The sequence below is a fragment of the Rhineura floridana genome, chromosome 1 (genome assembly GCF_030035675.1).
Source record: "Rhineura floridana isolate rRhiFlo1 chromosome 1, rRhiFlo1.hap2, whole genome shotgun sequence".
Classification (NCBI taxonomy): Eukaryota; Metazoa; Chordata; class Lepidosauria; order Squamata; family Rhineuridae; genus Rhineura; species Rhineura floridana.
In genome coordinates, this window is record NC_084480.1 from 195,361,802 (window position 1) to 195,381,501 (window position 19,700).

The 19,700-nt window shown below is 39.4% G+C and overlaps 1 long non-coding RNA gene across 9 annotated transcripts in view; it reads left to right on the forward strand.

The window, feature by feature from the left end:
- Positions 1 to 19,700, forward strand: part of LOC133366616 (uncharacterized) — a 46,662-nt gene that overhangs the window by 16,705 nt on the left and 10,257 nt on the right. For 3 of the 9 annotated variants that reach the window (XR_009758456.1, XR_009758455.1, XR_009758460.1), the window contains exons 2-7: positions 13,141 to 13,239; positions 15,147 to 15,200; positions 17,159 to 17,245; positions 17,365 to 17,465; positions 17,751 to 17,814; positions 17,907 to 18,090. This is a non-coding gene — a long non-coding RNA (uncharacterized LOC133366616). Of the gene's footprint in view, positions 1 to 13,140; positions 13,240 to 15,005; positions 15,048 to 15,146; positions 15,201 to 15,908; positions 15,960 to 17,158; positions 17,246 to 17,364; positions 17,466 to 17,750; positions 17,815 to 17,906; positions 18,091 to 19,700 lie in introns of all 9 variants that reach the window. The other 6 variants (XR_009758463.1, XR_009758459.1, XR_009758461.1 and 3 more) reach the window with 6 other exon arrangements.

A 19,700-nucleotide genomic window follows, 5' to 3' on the forward strand; every position in this document is an offset into this window, starting at 1 on the left:
ATAGGCAGTAATCCTCCAGGGTTTCAGACAGGAGTCTCTCCCAACCAACCTGGAATTGCTGGGGACTGAACTACATGGGACTGGAGATACTGCTGCTAGGACAGCAGTACAGCTCTTCTGAGGACTGCTTATTGAAGACAACACCCACACAGCACATTTCTGGAAGCCAGGCCCCAGGACTGTTTGCTTTCCTAATCAGCATTGCTGTTTGCTTATTTTTATTTTACTGTGACTTGCCTGTTTGTGTGAACATCTCTGGACCTGCTTTGAGTTTCTTCATAAAATAAATGGTATTTTTACTTATACCATTTTTGTTTAATGGATGGGAATGTTGTGTTGGAGGGGTTAATTTTTTTTAAAGTGTTTTCTAATACTGCAGCAGTTCATTCTCATTAAAAGCTGGTGGAATTAATAATTATACTGAGAGGGGAGTGACATTATGCTAAGATAAATTCCTTTTGGCCATCAATGGATGCTGTGAGCCTGGCAACGTTTGGATACGAATGCATGATGGGAATGGTAGCTTAAAGGATAAAGCTCTGAAATGGGAATACAGTAGGGCCCCACTTTGCAGCACTCCACTTTGCAGCATTCCACCAATACAGTGGTTGTCAATTGCAGAAATGCCCCACTCCTACAGTGCTTGTTCCACTTTTACAGTGTTTTTTGGGCATCGGGAGCCATTTTAGACAATGTTAGTCAATGCATTCCACTTTACAGTGGATTTCTCTTTATGGCGGTGGTCCGGAACGGAACTTGCCATATGAGCGGGGCCCTACTGTACCATATTAAAAAGGGTTGTGTGCTTACAGCTTGATTTGAACTGAGGTTATTTATTATGTAAGTTCACTGTGTGCTATTACCAGTTTTGATGTGGAGATACTGAGTGCAGAACAATACTGTGTGGTGTTTGTAAGATTTACTATTTACACAAAGAACATCCATTTTATTTAGAACAAACTGGAACTCATGTTAGGTATGAGAAAAGCCCACCAGAAATCTATCTCTTCAACTGTCTCAGGACTTAGGCTCCTGAATTTTTGATTTAAAAAAAAAATTAGTAAAACCTTGTCTGGAACTGCTCTAGTCCATGGTGATGTGGAACACATAAAACACTGCCTCGATTCCCTTAACATTAAAGTGATTACTATCTATTGATGGTACAGCCTGTTGCTTATGGGTTTTTTTCCTTGGCATTTTGGTAAAAGAATAAAAAGACAGTAAAACACTTTGCTGAAGTGGAAAATTCCACCTCTGAGGGTCATTGGTATTAGTATGTAGATAAGGTGGAAGGGGACAAATGTTGCAACAGGACAAGGCAGACAAAAGATGAGTATGTGCGTTCTAACTTCCCACTAATGGAGAATTACCTGATGAATCACAGAGCCAGATGGGAGCAGGAAACAGGTAAAGCCCCTTATTGGGTACCTTGGGACACATGACTGTACCTTGTACAAACCTATATAAGACCCTTGATGTGGGGAAGAAGGCAGTCTCCTGCCATAGCACATGCTGGCCGGGACTCCTTGCAATTGTAAGTATAATAAAGAGCTGTAAGCTTCAACCTGCCTCAGTGTTATTTCCTGGACAAGGACTCCACTAAGGAGAAAATTCCACAACATTGGCAAACTTAAAATGCTATTACAAAATATAGGATGGTGCAGAGAATGGTTCAGATGAGAACTCAGTGTGCAGATCCTATATAGGATGGAAGCATAGATTGCACCCCATCTGTACATCCCACCCAGGCAAGCCTGTTCCAGCAGCAGACAGCCACACATTGAATTTGCTCAGGACCTACATGTAAATGTCAATGTTTGTAGGCCTGAATATCCTGGTTGTGTCCCCAATTCTTTTTTCCTTGATTTTCAGGTTGGGCTATTTCATAATTCCAAACCTGACCCATGTTCCCCAATTCAACATCAGGGGCAGGCAGGCTCCTGAAAGGCTTTTTAAATTTGATTGTTCCTTATTTATCAGTATTACATTTGCATCCATTCCACCTTTCCTTCAAAGAGCCCAAGGTGACATTCATAAATCTCATTTTCCCCATGTTATCCTCACAGCAACCCTATGAGGTAGATGAGAGACAGTGATTGGCTGAAGGTCACAAAGTGAGCTTAATGGCTGATCTTAATCCTGGTCTCCCATGTTCTAATGACCTAATCTACTTAATTTCCCTCCACCTTATTCCACATTCTGGAAAAAAAGATGTAGAAGTAAATGAGTGAATAAGCTGGGAGAGGGGAATAATGTTTTTCCTGGAAATATATGTGGTCCCTTGTTAACAGTCCTGTACAGCACCTTTAAGATTAACCAATTCAAACTGCAATCCTTTACATACTTACCAGGGCGCAATCCCCATGGAATTCAGAAGGTTTATGTCAGTAATGTACAGTTACTGTAGCATGAAACCACACTAGATACTGTGACAGCAGGAACCTCTTCTGAACAAGGTGCTAAGTATCAATAATACTGTTTAAATACTAACTGCTGTTTCTAAAACTGCAATGCTTAAGCGCCCACAGTATCTTTGCAAGGGAGGAGGATGAGGAGTGTAACAGAAAACCTGGCCACATCCCATATGACATTATTGGGCATGCCACTGTAACCTCCTAGCAGTCCTACCAGGTCCAGTGGGCATGAGTTGCCATGGAGCAATCCCCAAAGTGGGGTGAAAGATGCCTAGGCCTAGCAGGGGATATAGCCCGCTTTACCATTTCTTCTTTGGTGTTTCACAGAAAGTGAAGGACAGGTTGAGGCTTAGTCATGAGCACCAGGAATGCCATGGCAGGAGGGGGTAAGAACTTGGGCCTTGGCATGGCAGACAGGGCAAAACTGGTCCATTGAAGAGAAACAAAGGTGAAGGGAGGAATTTGGGGGATGGAGCCAAAGTTCTCTGAAATGCAAAGTAAGGGTTGTGTTACTATTTAACAAGGTGGCCTGAGGACTGGTGAACTTATTTTTCTTTGAAAAGAAAGCCATGGCTTGGGCACAGAGCCCACTGCATCATGGCTGTTGCACACTTGCACAGTGGGGTCACTACATCTCTAGGAATGATGTTGCATGATGACATACTGTCAGTTCCAGGGCACTACACAGAAAAGAGGCAGCTGCCCTACTGGTATCCTATGTTAATGTCATCATTAGCACACCAGAATCCAGAAATCACACCGTCTAGAGACTGGATCCATTTTTTCAGACATCTGAAGAATTATTGGATATATCTATCCCTTGCTGTATTTGGGAAATAGTAAGACTGCAAACCATTAAATCATGCCAATGCTCAAATGTTCAAAACTGCAAACAATAATGAACCATTGATATATTAAAAAAAAAAAGTTAAGGACCACTGTTTGGTAACATCCGTGTGTGTGTGTGTGTGTGTAAAATTATTCCCTGTGAAAAAGTGCATCTGTTTCCCTTTTTATCAAATTAGACTGTCAAATCTAGCCCTTTAGGAAAAGAGCTGTACACATTGACAGTATATTAATATTCTGAATTTGTTAATAAAGATCAGACATTTTCCTTTAATCAGTGTTGGTTAGAGGAGTGGGCAAATGTTCATTTGCATCCTAATGAGAGTCTCAAAGTCAGTTTCCATCACTGCTGACTCTATTACTTTCTGCAGAACATAAACATCAGAATTTTTCCTGAATTGACCTAAATAATGGAATAAAGTTCCAGCTATTCTATTATTTCATGTTTCCCATTTTTTCTGAGTAATGGGAAGGTTCAGGGCAGCCTTGCAGAGTCTTGAGGGAGAATACTGTAGACTTAGGTTGCCTTTCATTAACAAACATGCATGTTGAGCTGAGAGAAACAGGAGGTTTTGAGACAGCATCAGCGCCTCCAAAGTTAACAACAATGCATCCTTTAGCTCCTCAAGACAGCTTCTTACCAGCCAGTTGCAAAGATCAAACCTTTCTCTGGTGGGATTTTGCATATCAACTCTGCTCGATAGCTGCTGGCTACCAAGTCAAATAGGCTATGTGACACAAATTCCAATGGCTTGGAGTTAGCCACCAGATCTCAAGCTGTACAAAAGGTTTGAGAGAGTGGGCCATTTTGTATAACTGAAGAGCATGGTTTGTATTCACAGAGCTGGCAAAGGTGGTCAGGCAGGGGAACCAGGAATCTGAACTGAGTTTGTGTTGTTTCAAATGATCTGAGCATATAATGATGTAGCAGTTCTGCTGAGTTACATCTTCTGCTTTCACATTTTAGAGTGCCACATTTTACACTGACAAAAATAAAAGCCATGCAACCACCGATAGCAGTTAAACACATTTCCAATGATAAATACAAATCCTTGTATTATCCTTCATCAGAACACTTTAATAATAACTCCATAATGAAAACATTTCCCTTCTGCTTTAATATGATGTCATTACATTACAGAACCATGAGAGTAAATGCTTTTAATTTTGAGGTTTAAAAAGAGATTTGAAATCAGGAAAAAATAAAGTATGTAATTTTGAGAGATTAACTATGATTAATATTCAGTCATGGAAGACACTAAATGTCGACACATTTAGAAGTGCATTCTTCTAAAATGAATTTTTGCTCACTGAACTTGTCAGCCATTCCAGTGCTCTGAAATGGACCACTGGCTTCAGTGATATCGGGAAAAGGGCAAAAAAATACATCAATGTAATATGCTCCATCAGTTGCATTCTAATTTCTTGTGCTAAATATGTTTATCTCACTGAAAGTAAATACACACAACTGTTTTCTTCCTTTTTAAAAAAGTTTTTTTAAAAAAAATCAGGGACAATTTAACCATTTTAAAAATCTTATTGACATATATTATTGCTGCTTTTCAAAGATTGTCATTCCTCTAATAGAAATCAGGGACAAGTATGGAGATCACATCAAGATATGAAAAATTGTGACAGGTCTTCTGGATGAATCTATTACCAGAGGTTATTGTTTATTGTAGGTGTACTGCAAAGCCCTGTGGTCATACATATTCATCTTCCCCACTGGCATCCCAGACAGATGGGGAGGGCAGCCCCACCCACCTCATCTGGAGAGCAGCATCCCAATAAAGTACTAACCCAGGCAGATGGAACTGGCAATGGAACTGGCAACTGAGCAGCAAGGAAGGGACAGGGACAGTGGGCATGCAACATTGGAGGTACAGTGGAGGATTTAACCTTATTCTGCTCATCTCCCCAGGGCCGGATTTAAACTTGTTGTGGTCCTAAACCATAACATGAGTGACGCCCTTCCCTCTTCAACAAATAAATGCAAAATACAGGCTGTACAATTAAACAGAATTTGATAGTCGTGTTTTATAGGTATTAAAAATACAAGTTATACGTGTGCACATTATTTATGAATTTGTCAAACACATAACATAATTAAACAATGTAATATAAGGTTATAATATATAAATTAGATATAATTTATATATACACATGGGCTGTTTTCTGCAAGAATCCAAAAGGCCACATGTGTACAACATTCTATAGAATTCTTTACTGTTGTCAGCAAGCAAGCCGCAACAATGATATTCAATACCTACCAAAAATTATCTTCATTTTGTATGATGTTTATGGTTTCCCAGTGGCAATGTTGTAAATGTGTTTTTTTCTTTCTAATGTGAGGCCCTAAGCTGTAGCTTGTTCAGCTTGTACGTAAATCTGGCCCTGCATCTCCCAATGGCAAGCAGAAGTTTGGGAAGAAACTAAAGCAGTAGAAAGAGCCAGCAAGAGCTAGAGTGAGGCCAGAGAGCAAAGTGGCTGGGAAGATGCAGAGGTTGCAGCCCTTCCCACCCCTGACCAAAAAGTGATTTCCTTCTTTCCTTTCCAGCCTCAGCTTGCTAATATGAAAATTGACCATCCTCAGTCACAGCAGTGGAGGCAAAGCCATTTTCCTTTCCTTTATCAATATTTTATTTCAAATATTCAATATTTTCTTTCATTTATTGACATCACCTTTCAAAATATCGATGATAATATCAATACCGATGTCAATATTTTTGGGGAGGGGAAAAATTCGACTGGTAAAAATGAGATAGTGAAAATAGAACAAAATGAATCAATACTGCCTGTTAGGTCAACAGAATGTTTCTGGACTTCCGGGAAGGATTGCTTAGCTTGTGCCTGCCTCTGAGAGCTCTCGTCTCAGAGGAAGCTTTTTCAGTTTTAAAACCAGCCAAAAGGTTTTTTTGACTGGTAAAAACTTTCTCCCAGGCAAGGGAGAAACGAAGAGATTATCCACAAGCTTCATTGTGTTTGTTGGGGGACTTGAATTCATTAGGAACGAAGGACCTGCCAGCAACGTCAGACGGAGCCAGGAAATTTCAAGCAAGCTCAAACTGATTAAGCAAGACTTTTTTTTTCTTTAAAGAAAAACGTATTCTAACAGGCAAGCATTCTTCTATCTACTCTTATCATTTTGTTATCATTACAGTAAAAGAGATTTGTTAAAGGATCGGCAACAAAGAATCCCTGGGTGAGTTATAACTTTCTCTCATATACACGGAATTAAGGAGGAAGACAATTGAAATAGCCTATCTTTGTTTTTTATTGCAAAAAGCTGGCATGGAATTGAGCATTTTAAAGATATAAACAGATGAGGGGCAACTAATCTAAAGAGGAAATCTGATTTTATGACATTTGAGACTATTTTTTCTGGTCTACTTTTTTTTTTTTGACGAATCTGCTTACTTTTTATGCCATTAATTTTTTGGATGCTGTGAACTAAATTTGTTTTGCACTTTTGGACACATAAGAGATAAGGCGGTTTGTGCTGTCTAGAGGGTGATGTCAGCAGGCTTGGAGGATTAACTCCTTTGTGACTGGAAAAAGAAATAAACTGTTCTTTGCTTGGGAATAGTTAAGAATGACAATCAAGAAGGTGGCTGAGACCCTGGATGTACAGGAAGGGGTTCTCTATTTAGATATGTTTCAGAAAATAATGAATGAGATTAAGCTGGTGAGACAGGAGCTGAGACAGAGCAGACAAGAGATGAAAAGTGAATTTGGCAAAATGAGACAGGAGCTGATGGAAATTCAGGATTCTGTGAGAGGGGAGGTGGATGAGACCAAAGATACAGCTGGACAAATAAAAGAAGATGAAAGAGAAATTAAAGGAAAGGTTCGAGCCCTGGAGATTGGAATAGATATATCAAATATGGACTTGGAAAAATATTTGGATTTTATGGCTGTGATGGATCCTGGAGACAAATATCACTGTTTGGAATTCAGCGCTGTCTTTGAAGGAATTGGTGAAGAGATTAGAGATAAAGATATCAACGGTTCAAAAAAATTCCTGGATTGGAAGGATTTGATGGAACTTGAAATGGAGAAAGTTTACAGAATTAATTCCAGATGTGTGACAATGGAAGAACTCTCGGGAGATGTGATGGTGCATTCTGTGGAAAGGACGAGCAGAGATGCAGCTTTACAACAACATTTCAGTGGTACATTTGGAATTGATGGCAAGGAAATATTTGTGATGAAAGAAATTCCTATCAGACTTTTATTATATGACTACTATGACTATGACAGCAAGATTATTATGGGTGCAAGGATGGAGATGGAAGATGGAATTAACACTGAGAATGGCTATTGAAACTAGTGGACCTAGCAGACTTGATGAGATGGATTAATTGACATGTTTATTTGGAGAAAAATCGATGGATATATTTCTCAAGGAGTGGAAGCCTCTCTTTGACTTTTTGCGGAAAGAATAAAGTAATGTTAATGAGATTTGATGATTAATTAAGATAACTACTGGAGGAAAGTGATTTTGTAATATATTAAGAGACAGGTTTGTTATATATTATAGATCTATAACTGATCTGCGACAAATCGGAAGTCAACATTTTATTTTATTGTATTAGTTATTAACTTGTTTTGTTTTGTTTTGTTTTGTTCTGTTTTGTTTTTTGAAACTTTGAATAAAAATTAATGATAAAAAAACAGAATGCTTCTGAAGTGGCATCAGCCAATGGAACTCATCCCTATGCACATGCCATTTGGTATTTACGAAAGCACCTCCAGAAGTTAAAAACAGAAGTGAGAACTTTCTTGGGTTTTAAGAACAAAAGAAGAGCCTGCTGGATCAGGCCAATAGCCCATCTAGTCTAGTATCCTGTTTCTCTTCTCACAGTGGCCAGCCAGACACATATGGGAAACTCTCAAGAAGGACCTGAGCAAAAGAGCACTCTCTCCTCCTATGATTTCCAGCACGTGGTATTCAGAAGCATATTGCCTCTGTTTGTGGAGGCAGAGCATGGCCATAATGGCTAGCAGCCATTGATACCCTTGTCCTTCATGAATTTGTCTAATTGGTTTTTTAAAGCCATCCAAGTTGCTGATCATCACTGTCTCTTGTGAGAGCAAATTCCATAGCTTAACTATGTGCTGTGTGAAGTATTTTCTTTTGTCTCTCCTAAATCTTACAACATTCAGCATCATTGGATGTCCATGAGTTCTAGTGTTATGAGAGTTGCCAGGTTCAGGGCCTGATCCTGACCCTGTATCTTTAGGAGAAGATAAAGTCAGCCAAGTGCAGGTGTTCTTGCAATACTGTAATGGGAAAAATGACAAGGTGGAATTCTCCCTTCCCCCTGCACAACTTTTAAAGATACAAAAGAACTCTCGGTTGCCAGGCCTGGCCTCCAAGAGGTCTTCTGTATCTTTAACAGTTGTGCAGGGGGAAGGGAGAATTCTACCTTGTGGTTTTTCTCATTACAATGTTGCAAGAACACCTGCACTTGGCTGACTTTCTCTTCTCCTAAAGATACAGGATCAGGATCAGGCCCTGAACCTGGCAACCCTAGTTATGGTAGAGGGAGAGACACTTTTCTCTGTCCACTTTCTCCATGCCATGCATAACTTTATGCACATTTAAATCTTTTTGCTTCCTTTTAGGGAGCAATTTATGCATGGTTTGTACTTGCCCATACCTCAAGGTTTCCATGAAACTGCTGATGCCACCCTCTTCTGTGTGGCTGGTGCAATAGGGGCCACATAAGCATTGGTACCCTCAGCCTCCAGTTGCTATTAGTCTATATAATGATGACAGCCAAGGTGTGGGTAGGGAATGTGCTGAAGCAGAGAGAAGAGTGACTTGCCTATGGTTTCTTTTGGAGTTTGTGTTTGGTATGAGACTTGATCCCGGAATTACTGGGGCCACATTTCATGCCATTAGCTGATGTGCTTCCATTCAGGATGGAAAGTAAGCATGATTACATATTAAATTTCTTTCTAGAAATGGTAACACAAATATTATGTAATCAGAGGAAAGAAGCATTAATATTGGAAAGAAATAAAAAAGGATGATAAATTTTAACTTCAAAGAACACTATTAGTACAGTTAGTAATAGGACAATTAAATTGTATTGTAAAAATGTGTTTAGAGGTAAATGCTAAGTAATCCTTGTGCATATTCTTCACTTTTGTGAAGAAAAGTGACTAACAAATTAAATAAATAAATAAATAAATATGCAGATGAAATGAAAGGGAATATTTCATTGTCTTCTAGAGTCTGGGGAAGTGAATGGTTGTATCAGGGGAACTATGAAATCCAGTAGGTGCATCATTCTTGAATATGCACACACACCCCCTTTGGCAATCTAAGTATACCTGTGCTTGATTCTTTATTATTAGTTTTAAAGATTGTAAACTTTAATCAATTTGGTGAATTATAGCACAATCCTAACCATATATACTCAGAAGTAAGTCCTACTGAATTGCAGCCTTACATATAAGTAACCAAGGCTTTGCTTGATTAACCAGGGCCCATCTTTATCAGCAAGGGCCAAATTTAATTGCTGGGTTTGTGAGTTAAGGGCACACTTATTATATTTTGGGGCTATTTCAATTCTGCTATGTCACCATAATAGAGAGAAAAGGATATTAAAGATGGTTTTCCTTTCCCTTCTAAAAACTATTGGTAGCTTTTATTTGTTAAATTTTATTTGATAAATATGATGAAAATGTATACTTAATTTGATTTAATTGATTTAATCTGTTAAAAACATAATTAATCAACTGAAATGCTTAAATTGGTAGACAGCTCTAACAACCTTAATTGTGTTTTTGAGGACTTTGATTTAATCAAAGGCAAATATGAGAATCTCCATTTCCATAGTAACTAAATCCCATCCAATTGCCTTGATCAGTCATTGTTTAGATAGTCTGAAGACCAGCTGAGTGTGATGAATAACTTTAGTCCAGATAAAGTGGGTTAGAGTTCAGAACATCAGGTCTCTGGGTTGCATTTAAGTTCGACTCAGAGTAGACACACTGAAATTAATGAACCTAAGTTTTCCATGTCTATTAATTTCAATGGGTCTACTTTGAGCAGGACTACCACTGAATAACACTCATGATCTACATATCTTATAACATCACTTTGTCGCTACCCTGTAGTGAAATTATTTTCATGTCATTGCTAATACCCACTTTTAAATGTATTTGAGATCATTTCCACTTTACGACTGCATATATTTAGCATACTTAACAAACAGAAGTGAGAATTTGCATTCTACCTTAAATGGAAAAGGCAAATATTGAGAAGACTGAGGGATTTATAGATCATTTGTGAGGATGGGTTCAGGAAGAAATGGAGAAACCTGTGGCCCTCCCAGAGCTGCTCAAGGCAGCTCACTGCCTGATATAGAGTATCTAATGGCAACCCCCTCCCCAAATCAAGGTACATGATCAGGAAGGCTGGTCAGATTATTTTGGCACCCAAGGCACAGAAATCCCACAAGCACCAGGGAATGGTTGTAGTTTTCATTAAGGGTCCCCTACCTCCCCCCCAATAATTTGAATATTGGAACTGACTGTAGCTCAGAGGATGAGCTTATATTTTGCCTGCAGGAGGTCCCAGGTCCAATCCCTGGCATCTCCAGGTGAAAGGCCTCTACCTGAGACCCTGGAGAACCATTGCTCCTCATAATGGACAGCACTGAGCTAGGTAGACCAATGGTCTGTCTCAGCATATTTTTTAATATTTGGGGTTTTTTTTAAGTATTTTAACCTCACACTTCAGCTTCCAGAGCCTTACATGACATCATAATGAATATCATTGCAACAGTAAAAATAGGCTATATCAAGAGGTGGACATATCACTATTTTCTTCCTCCTCTTCGCCTGCTCACAGGGCACTTTGTTCTTTTGTTGTTGTTGAAATTAGATAAAAAATATACCAACAAAATATATGCCAATAAGGGGAAACACAATAAGATACAACTTAGTAAAATAAATAAATAAATACTTGTATTATATATTAAATATAGTCTCTAAGAAAAATACATATAAAATCATCTATACTGGTTACTGCATTAGATTCATAAACATTTCAAGGATACCTGTTTCTAATGGCCTTGGGGAAGGGAGGGGAAAGGAGGTTCAGTCCCAGGGTGAAGCAACAGCAGATGGAAAAGGTGATGATTGCACACCATAGCTCCACAAGTTTAACATCCTGGCTATTATGTTTTCAAGGTTTCCTCTGACTCCATTCAATGTAGTTTTAAAAAATGTAGATATTTTTACATTAACAGGAGGTATCTGGAGCTCTTCTTCTATAATCCCTCCCCAAATATGTTCTCATTTATTAGACAGCCATGAGAGTGGCTGTATACTATAGCCAGTGTGGGGTTTTCACATTCCGCAATGTTAAACTGAAAAAAACCCCATGACATTCTGATGCTTCCCATAAGCTCATTTCAAAACAAAACCTTACAACACTTACAGTTCTGAACTCAGAAATGCTTGCTTAACAACACTATAGATTTTCATGACGATACACAAAACAGCCAGAGAGAATAGAGAGTTCAAAATCTAAAAAGAGGGAGGGACCCAGAGCCCTTTTAGACATTTTTCTCTGAGAGTTCTCATAATCTGTTGAAATTCAGTAAAAATCATCCATATTCACAGAGTACCTGTAATCATAATACTGACTTTGCCCAATATTCTGACCTTCATTTTCTGCAGTTTAAAAGTTAAAAAAATGCCTGGCTGATTTTTAATTAATTTAATAAATTTTGGCTGGCAGCCTATGATAACACAGAGCATGCTCAGTGAGAACCAACTGTCAGAATTCTAAAAGCCAGACTCACAGCTGCTGGGCTTGCCTAATGAGGGGGCTGCACTCACACCAGACTTTGATTTCACTTGAGACAGTCATGACTTTCCTCAGAGAATACTGGGGAGTGTAGTTTGTGAAGGGTGCTGAGACAAGACTCCTGTTCCACTGAGAGAGATCAAGCAGCCAGATTGGTTTAACAGTCAGCCACTCTGATTTAAGGTCTGTGAGGGGAACAGGGTGTTTCCTAGCAACTCTCAGCACCCTTTGCTAACTACACTTCCGAGGATTCTTTTAGAGAAGCCATGGCTGTCAGTAGTATAGAAAGACCACCTGCTGTCAGAATGATTGATGATGACCCCTGACCCTGACCTCCCTCTGACCTCCCCCTCCCCCACCCCTAGCCTCCACCCTTCCCCCAGCCCTTCCCCCTTCCAAATGACATCACTAGTCCCAGCCAATGGCTGTGGACCTAGGGGTGTTTATTTATGGTCTCTTGACCTTCCTGTGACCTCTCTCCCCTCATCCCTCTGGAAATGGACCCCGAAGGGGTCCATTTCCAACCCTCCCCCTCCCCAAGGACTCCCTGTAGCTATGGCAACCAGTAGACCATGGATGTGAACCAATCAGGAGATGGGGCAGTCACAGCAGGCAATTTTGTATGCCCGGGCATGTTCTGAGTCTTGAACACATTCTGAGTTTTGAACATGGAAGCAGCCAGCACTCGTAAGAGTCCTGAGGAATTACCAAGCAGCCAACTGTAGACATGGAATAAGTCTACACTTCTAAGTGTTCTGAGGAAAGCACTTCTAAGAGTCCTGAGGAATTAACCAACCAGCCAATGGTAGATGTCCCTAACCCTAAAAAGGGCTATATTAGCACAAGTTCTGATGAAAATGATGGTTTTCCACATGCTTAATTGCTAAAAGAGGAAGAGATTGAGGTCAACAAAAGATGGATCAGCATTTTGAAGACAATTGCCTCTGATAACGCTGCAATGCCAGTAAGCTTTTATTTGGAAAGTAGATGATTGTGGAGGTGTAAAAATAAAGGTTGCAAAAATGTTAAAGCATGTCCTTAATTTTCTAGGGACCTTCAGCAAATGAAAACTCTGCTGAAGTTTATCCACAGCCACCACCACCATCAGCTCTGTGGAAAATGGCAGCGATAGGAAGCATTCAAATGCAGGTTTGTGGAGTCATTATTTCCATGATGTAGTATAAGACAAAAGAAAGATCTATGTATGATTTTTTCTGCATTATTATTATTATTATTATTATTATTATTATTATTATAGGATTCTGCAGATCTGACATTAAATCAGCCCGGGCATCTCATCCTCAGAAGCATACTGGGCATTCAAGCGGGTGAAATAGACAATATTTTACCAAGAAAACATAGGGGAGCAATGAAAGGGATTGTCAGATCAGTTGTGTATGCCATTTTAAAGCATTGTTTAAGGCAACACATGTGCGAGGCTTGTGATGGTTGTGTCATTGAAGCCCCAGGACAAACATCCCATGAGTGTCTTTTCTGGGCACAGAGACCTCTCTAGGAAGCTAAGGTTTATCTGTGGAAAAATCTGCTTTAAAAGCTTGCTCCATCTTGTTATCTTAACAGCTTACAGCCTGAATTGTCTTTTTCTAACACAAGAAAATGTTAATGAGATATTAATTTTGGTCATGAAGATAGCCTGTTCCCAGGACTCTGTTAAAATTGTTGATCAGATCCTGAAGAGCACTGATCAGTCATTTTTAAATCATGTTGAAAGTGTCATCAGCAACAGGGGTTATAGAAGGTTTTTCACCTCTCAATTTTAGAGGATGAAATCTGTCCTCTCTAGAAAATTGAGATTGCCTGCTTCATGTTCTAACACAAGAAAGTATGGATGTTAAATTGTTGAACAATATTTTTTTTTGAATGAAAGCTCAGTGTGTTTAAATTCTGTTTAAAAACATGGGAATTATAGTTTAAACAGAAAACAGCATGTCAAATGATGGATGATGAGCCCCACCCCTGCCCTCTATGCCCTTACCTCAGCCCCATGGCCCTTCATCTCCCAGCCCGACAAAGCCATACACTGATACCTAATCCTAAAACAGCCTTCCTTTGTTCGTTACTTTAAATAGAAACAATAAAATACATAGGTTCCCAGCAATGGTCCATTCCTTCAGTATGCTTTGATTAAAACCATGCCTATAGAAATGTTAGAATTTCCAACCCCCAAACCGATTGAATAAAAAAGGTTATAATGAAAACAGGTTGAGATGTCAACAAAGCTCTAATGAACTGGGCTGTCAGTTAGTCACTTCACTGCCAAAAGAAAACAAACATTTTGTTTAAAGCCATGCAGTCATAACCTAACTAAAATATATATAGATGCAACATACCAGCTTAACCTTGTCATGCAGTTATCCTGAGTGGAAAGTTAGAAATTCCAAAAGCATCCTAGAAAGCATAAAAAGTTCCATGCCAGCTCTGTAAAAGTTTTGGGAACAAAAAAAACCCCTCCACCACATGGCCAAGGGGAAAAACCCTAATCCATAGAGAGAGAAAATTTCCAAGCCAGCTCTACAAAAGTCTTGGGAACAAAAAGCCTCTGCCACATGGTCAAGGGGAAAAAAATTCTGATGTAATCCTCAGGTTGTAGGAACAGCATGTGGAAAGTCTTTCATACAGCTCTGAACAAGGGATAACCTCGTGATGTGGACAACCAATCAACATGATGGGAAATAATTAAATAAATTCCATACCTTAAGTCAATAGGGGATCTTAGGCCTGCATATATAATGTGATAACTTTATGTCCATGAGGGTAGCGGTGTTTAAGCACATCCATTTTTTCCCTGTTCTTATATCATCCAGAGGTGAGTAACCATATGCATGTGCCTGTTAAGTTGCTATTATTTTAAAAAAGCAGGGAAGCCCACAAGAACAATTTGTTTGATTTTCCAGGGCAGACCAGGGCAAAGACCGTGATGGAAAGCTCCTTAGATGGTATGAGACTTATTTAATAAATGTTAGACCCTGCTGCTGGCAAATAAGTAATCTTTTTTAAAAAGTTATGAACAATATTTGTTTTTATCTGTATTGCAGAAGTATCTTTATCTGCATTGTTAACAGAGCCTATGCATGACCATCAATTAGAAGGTATGAAAATAAAAACAGTTTTAAAATGTATTTCTTTATGTAAACTTTTATTTAAGAGAACTAGCTATGGTAAAAAAAAAACTTGTTAAAGCACCTCCTGTGAAAAATGAGTGATGACCCCTCCACTGCTAGAAGCATGGTGGGGTTATCAGAAACAGATGTGAGTTCTTAGAATGTAGAATGCAAACTTTTAAAATTTTTATTAAAAGTAAGAAAAATTAACAAAGAGATGTATAAAATCAGTTTCTTTCCATTTTAAAAATGTATTTCTTTATGTAAGTAAACTTTTATTTAAGAGAACTAGCTATGGTAAAAACTTGTTAAAGCACCAACGGTCAAAAATTACTGATGATGCCTCCACTGCTAGATGCTAAATGTGAAACAGATGTGAGATTGGGTTACTCTTATTTCTTATCTAGAACTGCAATCTTTTTTAAATTTTATTTAAAAGTAAGAACTATCTTTCTATGAAAGTTAACTTTTCATTTAAAAAGAACTTTATATGTACTCTATTTAAAAAAGAAATTTATATGTACTTTATTTAAAAAGTTAAAACATTCTTGAAATTCAAAGCTATGCCAGTCTACCTGTCAAATTGATTGATGCTAGATATATCAGAAACAGATGTGAGATCTTAGCCTGTTGTGTAGGCAGCAATGTATATTTCTTTTGGAAAATAGGTATTAAACTTTATTTTTATATTTACAGATTATTTTGCAGCAGATTCTAATCAGCCAGATATAACTAATGTATTAGATGGTAATTAAATCACTACTTTGTTTAAAACTTTGTCTGCATGTAAGACTGTTAAAACACTCCTCACACTCCTTCCCCCTCAACCCCAGCGTCTGCTATTTTTGTTAAACTCTGTATGCATGTAAGTCAGTTAGAACACCCCCATTCCCCCCAACCCATACCCCACTGCCTGAAACTGTTCATTTTAAACTCTGTCTGCATGTACGACTGTTAAAACACTCCTACCTCCCTTAACCCCCAACCTCTGCCAGAAACTGTTTGCTTTAAACAGAAGCCATTTAAGTCTGCTATACACCCCCTCTCCATCCCCCTCTGCCTGAAACTGTTCGCTTTAAACAGAAGCCATGCAAAAATATGTAAAGAGATATTTTGAATATTCTTTACTTTTTTATTTCATAGTTAGATTTTAAACAGGAAATGTTAGCCACAGTTTAGGGTGATAATTCTTGAAAACCTGGAATATTCTGGGCATCACATGGAAGAGAGGACTTTCAAAATGCTCAACAATGGTGTGTTCCTACAATAAAAGATAAATAGCAGTTATTGTTATGCCTGAAGACAGCTAACTTTCTCAAACTTAACAACAATATATTTTCTCATACTCACCCAGCCTCCATTCCAAGATCCATTCTGATTTTGCACTCATTATGTAGTCTGTGATATAATCTGTAAGCTGATCCTCATTGTTCTGTGTCAGAGGAATCCCTTGCAACTGTAATTTTTTTAGCCAGAAGATCTCCAAACAACAAAGCTGTTAAAAGACGACCCCAATTTATTCTTCCGTCAACAAATTCTAATTCTGCCACTCTGCTAAAAGTTTTGCATGCAGTCTCAATAGTTTTAATTTCCAGAGAGTCCAAAAGAGGGGTTATTTTTCTTTGAAGTTCCTCTAAAAGTGAGGGAGCGATATCTTGAAAAACTTGCGCAGATCTGAACTGTTGAATCACGAGTACTGTTTTCCCAGAAGCCAGGTTCAAAGCTGTTTCAACCATCAGCAATCTCTGCCTCTCCATCTTTTCTGAATGTGCTACTGATACACAGATAAACCCAGACTGTGCTATATACAGGTTCCTGGTCGGGCAAGTCTCAACATGCCTACATGTATTCCTTCAGAAATTCCAGGGTCAAATGCTAGGGGTTCCTCTAAACTGAAATGATTCTGCTGTCAGGTTAAAAATGCTGATATGTTTCCTTGCTTTTAGCAGGTGGGGCTGAGCAAGCTGAAGGATCAGGGCCGCCCCTTAAGAACATAGATCTTGTTGTTGAGCATCAGAGGACTGATGATGCAGGTAAATAAGACATTTTTACATTGGAAGAGGGATCCTTAAGAAAACCTGAGAGCAGCTGCATAAAGAAGCCTATTTCTAATTTCAGTTTTAAATTGATGATATGTTTTCCTTGCTCTCAGGTGATGACAGGAGTGAGCAAGCTGTAGGATCAGGACCTCGCCTTAAGAAAAAAAAACCAAAATGAAACATATTGAGGAACATCAGGCCTATGATGATGTAGGTAAAGACATTTTTAAGTTTAAAAGAGGTCCATAAGACATCCCAGGAATCAGCTAAAGTGCCTGTTATCTTTTCACAGTGTACATAACTGAAAGTCCGCCTCTGATGCCTAGCATTACCAGGGGTCAGGGCACTAGCATGGGCAAGACGTGTGTGTGTCTGTGTGTGTGTCTGTGTGTGTGTCTGTGTGTGTGTCTGTGTGTGTGTCTGTGTGTGTGTCTGTGTGTGTGTCTGTGTCTGTAAAAACAAATCCTAAAACAACTACTATGTTGTTATTTCCTTTCAGTGTACATCACTGGCAAGTCCTTCTCTATCCCCTAAAGTTACAAGTGGTGATGGCACTAGCATGGGTAAGATGTGTGTGTGTGTGTGTGTGTGTGTGTGTGTGTGAACATATTCCTACTTACAGCCATAAATGACACAGTTATTTTATACTTTGCAGATGAGAATAAAAAGTGTGATGAAGCAGCGATACAGGAGGTTCCTGGTCCAGTGCCCAAGAGGCCAAGGTATGACGACCCTCAACAGGCATCCCAAGAGATTGAACAAGATTTACACAATCGTGTTGAGCAGCACAGACTGATATTGAATGCATACAAGGCTATAGAGAATATGATTAAAAAAAGGTAACATTCTGATTGAAAAAGCTAACAATATGGTGAAAACCACTAACATGATGAAGATGAATGCTAACCAGTACAGTTTCAAATTCTTTATTGGAAAGTCTACAGACCATTGCAAACAGACAAAATACAACTATAAACACATAAGAAAAGGAACAGTTAACAGTAAATGAATTACTTTGGACTCAACTGTTCCGATAAAATCAGGGCCTTGAGCTAGTCATGGACTTCCTAATCATCATGGCCTGGTTTAAAAATTTGGCCACTGATGTGGTAGTTTCTTTGTCAGAGCTCTGAAGAAGAATTGTTAAAAGTATGCTGAGAGTACGACCCGGTGTATTTAAAAGGATAGGGGTTAAGAGGTCGACTAACCAGTACAGATTATCCATGAATCAAGTTTGTAGAGGGTGTTCTGATTCATCAGTTCTGATGACTCTTGTTAATGAGATTAAAAAGCACCAATAGTATAACATTTCTCATAATAGTATTGCTAACCAGTGGGGTGGGGGTAAGCCCAAAAAAGGTTTAGAAAACGCAAACCAACCCAGCACCAGTTGTACTGGAGAAGGAGGGCTCAAAAATATTAAGTAGGGCTAAAAAAACACTCTCAGCCTCTAAAAACCAGAAGCGCTCCAGTAAAAAAGGCTCTAAAAATTTTGAGCCAGATAGTGTGCCTTCAAGTTCACATCTGTCTACACCTTCTCAGGATGTTGAACCAGACAACATGCCTACAGGGGCCAGTTCATCTACACCAACCCCTGATAGTGAAGTTGAATGTGCACCCACTGATGAAGATCAGCCCCGGGTATATGTACAGCGTGTGGCCCAGTTTCCTCAGCAATTTGAGGGGTTTCATGCTTTATGTATTACAGAGGTCTTCCGGTTTATTAATCTTGAGCACATAACTTCCTATGCCCAGGCTGTGGCAGGATTATATGATGGGATTCAACAGATTCTCAATGACATTCAGCAGAGAATACAGCCTGGCAGGGGTGTCACTAGGGTGGTGTGGCAGGTGTGGGCCACACCGAGTGACACTGCCAGATGGGGGTGACACCCAGAGCCACCCCCCAGGCACTGCCTAGGCACCAACGAGTCTTTGCATGGCGCGCTGGCTGTCTTGCTCAGCTGTTAGAAGGTGGAAGCGGCAGCAGACAATGAGGCGGTGGCACGCTCCCGGGCCCTGTTGTTCGGTGGCGCATGCGCTCCATCGTGCATGTGATCGCTCAGAGTTTGAGAGTGAAGGCACTACGGGCCACACCGGGTGACACCAACCCTAGTGATGCCACTGCAGCCTGGGAATTTTGTTCAGCTGAGACTGGATGGTGCAGGACTATCAAATCCATTGTTTTCTGTTAGAAGGGACAGGGATGCAATGAATGCTGAGGACTGTTTAGCACACATCACCAATCTCTTGCAGAGCAATGCACAAATACTTGCAGATGTCTCTCTGTGTTTGATTGCCACCATTGTGAGGTCACCAAACAGCGGAGGTCATAGACCAATAGGCTGTATACCCTACATCGAAATCATCAGTAAAAAAGGCAGTACTTGGTAGATTTAAAAGCCCTAGGAAACAATCTCTGCTTCACTGGGGGGCTTTTAGCTGTTAC